The 10,665-nt window shown below is 49.8% G+C and overlaps 1 pseudogene; it reads right to left on the bottom strand.

Moving 5' to 3' along the window:
* Positions 1–5,273: 5,273 nt before the first annotated feature.
* Positions 5,274–5,903, bottom strand: LOC129496297 (rho-related GTP-binding protein RhoC-like; annotated as a pseudogene).
* Between the last annotated feature and the right edge of the window lie 4,762 nt (positions 5,904–10,665).

The following is a 10,665-nucleotide window of genomic DNA, read 5'->3' as shown; positions in this document are numbered from 1 at the left end:
CTGAGAGCCATGCTGCTACTCTATTGAGGCCAGGAATGACACTATTATGAAGAGCAAAGCTGGAATAGTTCTTTATGACATTGTTTGGGCCTCTGGATCCACCTGCACCTGAAGCCTTATCTCTGAGTTGTTCAGTTACATGAGCCAATACATTTTCTTTTTGCTAATTTTGTTAGGGTTAGGTTTCCCCCACAATTGAATACATAAAAATTCAGAACTTCTGCATAATAAAGGATTGCATAAACAAAGACAAAGAGGAGATAACTGGCTTACACATAACAAAAGATTAATTTAATATGCTCCTATAATTGATAAAAGATATGGATGGTTTAGAAGAGAAATGCAAATAGCCCATAAACATTAAAAGATGAGAAAACTTGACCTTTAATTAGGAAAATGAAAAATGACAATCAAATATCCTTTTTCTCACTTATCAGATTGGCAAGGCAAAGTTTGCAGGGCTGTGGATAAGCAGATACTCCTATTGGTCTAACTAAAAAGGAACAGACATTCTGCAGGGTAACTTGGCAGTCACTATCAAATTAAAATAAGAATGCTCCTACCTTTGTGTAAATCAGGGTCCAGGCAGGAAAATGAAACCATGCTAATCTGAAAGACAAGTAACGAGAATCGGTTACACAGGAGATGGAAGAAACGTATGTCATGACCCAAACCAGAGTGGAAGGAAGCCACCAGCAGTTCCAAGAATAATGAGAAAATGAGGAAGTGTATTCCTGGAGCCCAGGATTGGGGTCACCCACAAGAAGACAGTATCACACACGAATTCTTCTTTAAAAGCTGAAGCCATGAAGGACACACAATTACTACTAGGGGCAAGAAGGAAAAAAAAAAAACAAAAAGTGTCCAGACTTTCACCTCCAGAAAGATGGAGCAAGTACACTTTTCCTTATTCATCCCTCTAAGTGGAACTTATACCCCTGGAAATTATAAATAAAACCAATATAACCAATATAAAACTCTGAACGGTGGAGAGAAGATGACAGACCAGCCAGGCTATGAGGCATGACACGGTGGCGAACTCCCTCACGTATTCTGGGTAGGGTGCTGGAGAAGCTGGCAACCCAGAAATGGCAACAGGCACAAATAGAAAGTCTCGAGAAATCCTGCCTTCTCCAGCTAACCAACCAGACATGGGGAAGCCTAGCAAGATAGAAGACTTCCAGACAAACCACCACCACTCTAGCCAAACAGATGGAAAAGCCTCAGCCCCACCCCCACCCATGCCAGCAAAGACCAAGCCCCAAACCCCCCACTGGGGTGGTGACAAAGAAGGCAGAGCAGGGAGCCTAGACTTCCATGCTCACCTGGTTTAAGAAGCCCCTCAACCCCAGATGACATTAGTGGAGGCCAGGAGAGGAGCCCTAATGAGATACCCTGGTACCTCTAAGCCAGAGTGCTGTCAGCAGAAACTTTGTGAGGAGCTGAAGCCCACTCCCCCTCAGCAATAATGAGGTACCCCCTGCCCCAAGGTGTCAACAGAGGCCAACAGGGGTGCCAATGCTTCTACCCCAATCTGGCAATACCTAGGCATGGTGACCTCTTCCTCCACCGGTGTGATATGGGGAAGCCTGCTAAAAGTGAAGATTTAAATAAGATATAGGGTCTCCCCGCCTAAGACCCAATGCATCAGGAATTCTGTTGAAAACCACTTCTTTTGCCAAGAATCGGGAAGATCTTAGCTCGAATGGGGAAAGGCAACAGATGCCAACATCAAGACAACACAGATGTCGGAATTATCTACTATTATTTTAAAGCAGCCGTTGTAAGAATGCTCCAGTGGGCAATTACAAACACACCAGAAACAAATGAAAATAAAGAAAGTCTCAGCAAAGACACGGAAAGTGTCCACAACAAAAGAGAGGCTATAGAGAGGAACAAAGTGGAAATTTTAGAGCTGAAAAAAAAATGCAATAACCAGAATTTTGAAATACTGAACAGTTGGGTTCAACAGCAGAATGGAGGGGATGGAGGAAAGAATTTGTGAAACAGAAGATAAAACAATAGAAATTACTTATTCTGAGCAGCCAAGAGGAAACAGACTGAAAAAATATAAATAAAAGAAGAGCAGATTTCCAAGACTCATAAGGGAAACCTGCAGATCCACCCCCTCCCCCTTGCTCTCTGCTTTCTACAAACCACTTTTAGCTGCTGGTCTCCCTATCTTCCCTCATGCCTCTAAATGATATATTTGTGCGACTTCTTGCTTCTTTGTTTTAAACATCGCCCATTGCTCACCTGCTATGAAATGATGAGGACTGAGTCCACAGACCACCCTGCTCACACCTTCTTCGCCCTCCCCCATCGTCCTGACAGTCCAATCAAGACTTCATGGTGCCTCAGGAATGTGTAGTGAGGGAACCACACGGCCGTCGTCAGGGAAAGAGCATCCACAGTAGAGCCACGTGGCGTATACTTTAATGACCTTGCTTGTTTTCCTAGAAACAGTTGACCTTCTTTCCCTTCTTACATTTTCTCCGTTGCTGTCATTAATCCATCCCTGTGTTCTCTAACCCGCCCCTCATGATGCTCACACCGCCAGGTAAGGAGATGGGGTGATGACTGTCTTGGCCTCTCCCTCCACAGGTCTGCTCTCAAGATCTGCTTCCGAGCAGTGATGCTGATGTTCCCCTGATGCTCTGATTGACCCTGGAGACCCTGCCCCTCTCCCCACAGGAAGGATCTCCGTGTCCTTGTCTGGGACCCACAGGGGCTACTTTCTTAATCCACCCCCTGCTGGTGTAGCACGTCCTCCTCCCAAGGCTTCCTGAGAAAGGGCATGGAGGAGATGACCCTCTGTGATCTTGCGGGTCAGTGTCCTTAATCCTGACCTTGTCCTTGATCTGTTATATGGCTGTGGTTCACACCCTGTGCTGGGAGTAAATTTCCCAAGGAGGCATTGCTCTCTTCCTGCCTCAGCTGCATCCTGAGTCCTGGTCCTGAATTTGAAAGCATCTCCTCTCTGGAGGCTTCGAGGATTTTCTCCTCCTCCCAGATTTTTGTGAATTCATGATGATGTCTCTAGTGCTGGGTCTATTAAAATTAATTGTTCTGAGCAGTATGAAGGCCTAGAAAGTACATCTATCTGCTCGTTGTATAATTAAAAATTAATTGTAGAATTATAAAAATGGCAAAAGGGTAAAGTCACCTGTATCCTACTCTTTCTATATTTTCCTGGTAAAGGTAAGCGAATCAGCATGGCCAGATTCACGGCCACCAGTACCTCCCTGGGTCAGACCTAGGATGTTGGGCCATGGTGCCCAGAACTTTGGAGCTGCCCCCTCCAACCCCGGCAGGCTCGCCAGGAGAAACCCACAGCCCCGGACAAGTGCCGTGGGCGACCTGAGGCAGGACAAGCCTACACCCTGCACCCCTTTCAGGCAGGCCCCACTTTGTGGATCTGGAAGAGCAGACAAGCACTTCAGGGGCGATCACAGAAAGAGCTTCCCAACACATGGTGGTTGGCATGGCCCCTCCTACCCTGGGATGAAATCCCTACTTCACCTTCACTTGCCGAGGACCGGACTCCTGGGGACACCAGGAGCCAGTGACCAGGCCAGCTGCTATCAGCCTTGAAACTCCACGTCTGTGTTCTGTCCCCAGCAGGACCTTGGTCTGGTGCACAGACAGCTTCAGGGGAGATGGAGCCCTGTGTCCCACACAGTGTCAGGTTCCTTCTCCAGCCCCAGTTTAACTTTCTCCCTTTGAGCTCCACCAATAGATAGACAAGTATGAGGATGGATCCCTGCCCGCTTTGGGTCCTACTCACAGCTGATCTCTGCTGAGTGGTCAAGACCTGAATAGTTGAGGTGATGGAAGATCTCTGACTCTGGGGCATTTGCACGAGGGCAAAGGTCCTTTGCTTTTATAATCTCCTGCATGTATATGTGTGCTTGGATGATTCCCTTGCTAAACTCTAAGCTCTGCAAGAACGAACTATGTGCTTGCAACTTATCCTCATTCCCGTCCACTCTCATTCCCTCAGAGACAGGTCCGTGCTTATCATGAATGCAGCTTCTCAGCTCCCACCCTAAATATTGAACTTGGGTCTGGCCACCCCCACTTTTCCATAAGCTCCTTGAGTGACTCACAAGCACATCTACCTTTGAAACATTTGCAGCAGGTGAGAAACGGATCTGTGTTTCTCTGCAGATGAAAGATTAGACTGGGCCTTCTCTTTTGAAATTTCATTTGTTTAATATAATTATTCCTACGATTTCACCTTTTCTTCTTACTATTGGTTTTCCCTTTAGTTCACTTTTTCCTCTCCTTTCCTGCCTTATTTTGCATTCCTCAAGTAAGGCTTTTTATTATTCTATTTTATAAGCTTACATTAGGTTGTCAGTTTTACTCATTCTATTGTTCTTTAGTGGATATCCTGCAGACCACAACAGCTATCCTCAACTTACTAGAATCTACCTTAAATTACAACCTCACCAGTTGGACAATGGAAGAGCTTTAGAGAATTCCTTAAAAACGTTTAACCTCCTTCTGCTATTGTGACACCCTTGACAAGTAATGTAATTGTACATATACGGTGAACCTCCACACTTTATTATTATTATTGCTATTTTGTGCACTCGTGGTTAATTTAAATATCCCAGTATATTTACACTTCTATAGCTTCTCATTTTTTCCTGCATTTTTCTTTTTTTTTTTTTGTTGGAACCTGTGGCCTTTTTATTTTTTTTTTATTTTATTTATTTATTCATAGAGACACAGGCAGAGACACAGGCAGAGGGAGAAGCAGGCAGAGGGAGAAGCAGGCTCCATGCAGGGAGCCCGACGCGGGACTCGATCCCGGGTCTCCAGGATCACACCCCGGGCTGCAGGCAGCACTAAACCGCTGCGCCACCGGGGCTGCCCGGAACCTGTGGCCTTTATTCATGCCTTCCACCAAGTACAGCAAGAGGCAAGGTCCCCAACCAAAGCATAAATGCCAGGGACCCGGGACTCTGGGTGACATACACCCTCCAAGTCCCCTACCCCAGACACTCCTGTGAGCCCGAAGTATATAAAGTGCTGGTGTGTGATGATCCTCTGGGGAAGGCTGAGGGATCAAGAGCCTCACCCCCGGACCAAGGCAACAGGATGAGGGACTTTGCTCTGGAAGGGCAGGGAGGCCAGTCTATCACTACCCTGGGGTCTGGTGGGGCAGAGGAAACTCAGATGCAGTACTGGGCTGGAGGGAATGACAAGGAAGCCTTCCTTCAACAAGTGTGGGGCCAGGAAGTGGGGAGCTTCTGCACCCCCATGAAGGGGGGGTGAACAGGGGAGGCCTCAGTGGTCTCAGAGAATGGGACAACCCCTCCAGCGCTTATTCTTGCGAACCTGGAGACCCACCCGAGGGGCCATCTCGAATACCTCCCTCACCCCCTCCTTGGTCTTGGCTGAGCACTCCTGGTAGCCAAAGGCACTGATCCGGTTGGCCATGTCCCGGCCCTCTTCAGATCACACGGGCTCCTGCTTCATCTTGGCCAGCTCTCTCCTGGTGTGCTCATCTTGCCTCAGGTCCTTCTTGTTCCCCACTAGGATGATGGGCACGTTGGGGCAGAAGTGCTTCACCTCTGGGGTCCATTTCTCAGGAATGTTTTCCAGGCTGTTGGGGCTGTCGATGGAGAAGCACATGAGGATGACATCAGTGTTCGGGTAGGAGAGAGGCCGTAGGCGATCATAGTCTTCCTGCCCAGCCGTGTCCCATAGAGCCAGTTCCACCTGCTTGCCGTCCACCTCTATGTCCACGATGTAATTCTCAAAGACAGTGGGGACATAGACCTCTGGGAACTGATCCTTGCTGAAGATGAGGAGGAGGCAGGTCTTCCCACAGGCTCCATCTCCCACAATCACTAGCTTCTTTCTGATCACAGCCATGGCTGGGGCTTCCGCTCCGCTGCCTCCAGCTGCCCGGCCAGGGCCAGAGGCTGAGACTGACCCGGGCGGGGGGGGGGGTCCCACCCTAGCGCCACCAGGGAGGCTGCATTTTTCATTTAGAATTGTTTTTCTTTCTGCCTAAAACTCCATTTGGTATTTATGTTAATGCAGATCTGCTGACAATGAATTATCTGCTTTTGCAAAGAAACATTTATTTAGTATTCACCTTCAAAGGATAATTTTTTTTAATTTTTATTTATTTATGATAGTCACAGAGAGAGAGACAGAGAGAGAGGCAAAGACACAGGCAGAGGGAGAAGCAGGCTCCATGCACCGAGAGCCCGATGGGATTCGATCTGGGGTCTCCAGGATCGTGCCCTGGGCCAAAGGCAGGAGCTAAACTGCTGCACCACCCAGGGATCCCTCAAAGGATAATTTTAATGCAATAACATTCTATATTGACAGTTTTTTTCTTTCAGGGGTGTATTTCTTCATGTATGGTGAACTAGGAGTTTTTGCATCTGTGACTTACTATCTCTTATCAACTTTGGGGAACCCTCAGTTACATATTTTCACATAGCACTTCTGATCTCTTTCCTCCTTTTAGGTTTAACTTTTATGTGTGTTAGACCTATTTATCATTCTCCAAATGACTTAATCCTCTTCGGTATAATTGTAATCCTTTTTTGGTATCCATGCTTTGATATGGATGTTTTCAACAAATCCTGTCTTTTGCTTTGGTATACTCTTACATCAATATTTTTCGTCTTAGTTATAGTATCTTCCCACTAGTAACTATTTAAGTAATTTTTTTTAGATATTCCATTTCTCTAATAAAATTCTCCATCTGTTCATCATTTTTAAGAATATCTTTTTAATAGATATTTTAGTTTATCTCTGATAGTCTCATTAACCAATCATCTGTGAGGTTGTTTGGGTTTTATTTTTTATTTAAAAAAATTTTTTTTTGTTTGTTTTTTAGTTTAGATTTTTTTTCCTCCTGATTTTGGTTATTTGGTCCTCTTTCTGATGTGCCTAGTCATATTTTTATGAATCCTGGTTAGGCATTTTGTGTGAAATGATGTAGCATTCTTAGATAATGTTATATTTTCCCAGAGAATTCTGATTTTCCTTTTTTGTGTGTGACAACCACTGTCATGAGGACAGATTACCATGATTGTAATACTTCAAGACTGATTTTACATTTTTACGAGATCTGGTTTATTTTGGTATGTTGTTGCTTCCTAGAATAAGTCATCTGAGGGACTCGTAGAAACCATAGTTTATTTTCCATGACTTGCCAGTTTGCTGATCACTGAGCTCCAAGTTCTGTGGTTATGGCATCATGATACTGGTGAGCACTTTGTTTAGATTCTTAGATTCTCAGCTGCTCACTTCCTGCTTGTTTTCTGCACCTTTTGTTGGTTCTGCTGTGGAATCAGCAAATGCTTCAAGAGGGAAAACTCTGCAGAAAATCAGACCCACTTCCATTTTCTCTGAGATCTTGGGCTGTTAGACTCTGGCTTCCTTGGTAGCTCCCAACTTCTAGTTTTATGTCCTCAGATCAACAAGCTTGATGAAAAGCTCTCAGTTTTGATGACTTTTGGCCCCTTTCCACATTCATATTGGCAAACGCCTCAAAGAGAAAACAGGTGGAGAAGGTAGAACGTGCCTCAGTGCACCTCCCTTCTGTCCGAGGCTGTTGGTCCCATAGGTCCTGGCAGCCTGACATGCTCTCTGAATGCTCAGTTAGGTCCCATGCCCACACAGCATGTTGCTGGGTTTTTTTTTTCCGGGGCTTTTTGAAAAATGGAGCTCTCTTTTTGAAAGTTGCCCACTTTAGTTAGTAACAGTGCCCTGTGGCAGCACAAAATAATGATATTCCAGAGAGGGACACCCTTAGAGAACACCTAGCCACAGCTTCTTAGCTTTTAATAAGTAAGCTCTATTTTTACAGAAAATTACAAATGTTTTAAATTTGGTAACTAATTAATTTGAAACACTGTGGATTTGTAGCACAGATGATAAAGCAGGACTCTGGAAGTCAGATCAGCGGGGTTCAAATCCTGCTTTCCTCCTACCAAGCAGGTGACCCATTTGAAACCATTGAATGTAAGGCCATTGAAACCATCTTGGCCAGCGTTTCCCCATCAGGAAAGTGGGAACAAGCATATTGGCTCATGGGTGCAAGAATTAGACAAGGTAGCATACATGAAACACCTAGAACCCGAAATCACAAGTCTTGGAGAGGAACAAAGGAAACAGTGTGCAGGACACACCCCTTCCTTAAGCTGATTTCAGCCCACCGACCACCACTTTTAGGCATCTGCCCTGGTCCAACCCCTTACTCTACAGACGGGGCACGTGTGAGTCACAGAAAGGGAAAGACAACTGCTCCCACAAACATGCAGCTCGTCAGCCCTAAAACTGGGTGTAGGACTGGAATTTCCTTTTGATGCATTCCGTCAATTAAATCCATGTGCCCTGGAAGCCAAGCAGCTAATTTCCGTGGAAGGCAGAGGGGTCGAAGCTCCCTCCAACTATAGATAATTCTCTAATTGCCACGCTGCCCCGAATTCATTGCAATCATTAGCAGAGCCCCCTGTGCCCCGGCTGAGAGAGGGGAGGGAGGTCCAGACATATCATTGCTCATCTAAATTTTTAATAATGCTCCAATCTTCAGATCATCGGGGTAATCAAACCCAAATTAGCTTGATACTCGAAGCCACAGAATAACAAGGAGAGTGAAAAGGATAATGTTTCTTTAATGAAAATTTCATCAATGCAGATTTCTCATTGAATATTAAGGGTCTTGGCCTGAAGCCAGCATCGGAGCTGACTGCTGTGCCACTGACCTTTGTCCCTCAGAGGGAGACACAAGCGCAGAGTCTGGCTGGCCTCGCCTGCTCCATGACGACACAGGTGGCCGTGTCTGCGGCTCCAGGAAGGAAGCTCTAGACCCTGGGGCAAGTGGGCTCAGGCCCCATCCTCTCCAGAAGGTTCCTCCCGGTGGCTCAGCACCAGCCCCCCATCTCAGCCTCTCAGCCCTCCCTGCCTTGCCTGCTCTTCCTGAGACCACACCCCTGACTCACTAGCTCCTCGGCCCACCAGCTGCCTGGGCCAAGTCCTTGGAGTCATCCTTGGATTGTGTCTTTTGCGTTCACTGCCTCTGCCCACCCGTCAGCAGATGCCACCAGTTCGACCTTCCCATGTGGGGCCCGAGCTGGGCCCTGGGGACCCTGCAGGGTACTTCCTCCCTGCCGCTCCCTCAGGGACTCTGCAGACTGTCCCTTCGCAGGTCCCAGGGTCCTGGTGACATACACTCATCGACTCAGACCCACCCGGTGGCTCCGGTTAGGCTCAGGGAAAGCCAGCGTCCTCTCAGTGGCTGGCAAGCTCTTCCCAGGAACTGGTCCCAGCACCTCTCCGACCTCGACTTCTGTCCCCCTGCCCTCATCCCCACAGCCCCCCTAGCCCTCGCTGCCCCTCACAGCACACAGGCCTGGCACCACTATGCCCCCTGCCCCAGCCAGCCCCCAGCACCCACAGGCTCCCCGCTCCCCCTTTCCAGGCCCTGACCTCTGTCACCGGGGACCTGCACTGCGGCCTCACCCCAGCCTCTGGGAGACCATCACCACCTGGTGTCATACCCCTGCTGCTATTCCTGCTCCTTGTCCCTTCGGGGCCCCAACCGCCCTCACCGTGGCCCGTGGGCCTGCACCGTGACTGTCACCCCTTGCCGTCCCGGCGCCCCAGCCTCTGGGAGATATCACCACCTGGTGTCATACCCCTGCTGCTATTCCTGCTCCTTGTCCCTTCGGGGCCCCGACCACCCTCACCGTGGCCCGTGGGCCTGCACCGTGACTGTCATCCCTTGCCATCCCGGCGCCCCAGGCTCTGGGTAACCATCACCACCTGGTGTCATACCCCTGCTGCTATTCCTGCTCCTTGTCCCTTCGGGGCCCCGACCGCCCTCACCGTGGCCCGTGGACCTGCACCGTGACTGTCACCCCTTGCCGTCCTGGCGCCCCAGCCTCTGGGTGACCATCACCACCTGGTGTCATACCCCCGCTGGTGTTCCTACTGCTGGTCCCCCTCCTGCCCAGCGGCGGAGCCCCGACCCTCGGAGCGCGGGCTGGGCAGGGGCACCGCCAGTGGTGGGATGGAGCTCACCTGGACGGCGAGGCCGGGGCTGCTCGGGGTAAGTCGTCGGGCTCCTCCAGCCCCTCTGGGGTCAGGCCAGTGCTCGGCCCGAGACACCCCAGAGAACGAGGAGAGGGGCTTGGTCCCCATGGCTGCCCAGAGCCGCCGGGGGGAGGGGGGCGCCTGGAGCCCAGGGAAGACCCTGCCCCTAGGCGGGCCCCCGGGGCGCGGGGACGCGGGGACAGCCCGGGAGCCGCCGGCCGCAGAGCCGGCTCCGATGAGAGTCCTCCGGGCCGGGCGGGCGTCCGCAGGCTCCGTCCTTGGGCCGGGTCTCGGGAGGGCCTCCGCCGACTCGCCGCTGCCCCAGGGGGTGTCCGCGGCCTCGGGGCCCCTGCCCTGCAGCCCCCAGCCCCGTGCTCGGGGAGCCCTTTTGTCCGCCACCCGCCGCCAGCTCTGTCTCCCACAGCCACTGCCTTGGGTCACCCAGCCGGGCGTCTTCGTGCCCTGGTCCCCATGTCCCTCGGCCACGCGTCCAGGGGAGATGCAGCCCCCACAGCCCCCCATCACCTGCTACACGCGGGGTCTTCTGCAGCTTGTTGAAAACCCTCCAGATCTGGAAGCAGGAGCGGCTCT

The sequence above is a fragment of the Nyctereutes procyonoides genome, unplaced genomic scaffold (assembly GCF_905146905.1).
Source record: "Nyctereutes procyonoides isolate TBG_1078 unplaced genomic scaffold, NYPRO_anot_genome, whole genome shotgun sequence".
Lineage (NCBI taxonomy): Eukaryota > Metazoa > Chordata > Mammalia > Carnivora > Canidae > Nyctereutes > Nyctereutes procyonoides.
Note: the sequence above shows the minus strand (reverse complement) of the source record. Positions and strands in the feature narration are given on the sequence as shown.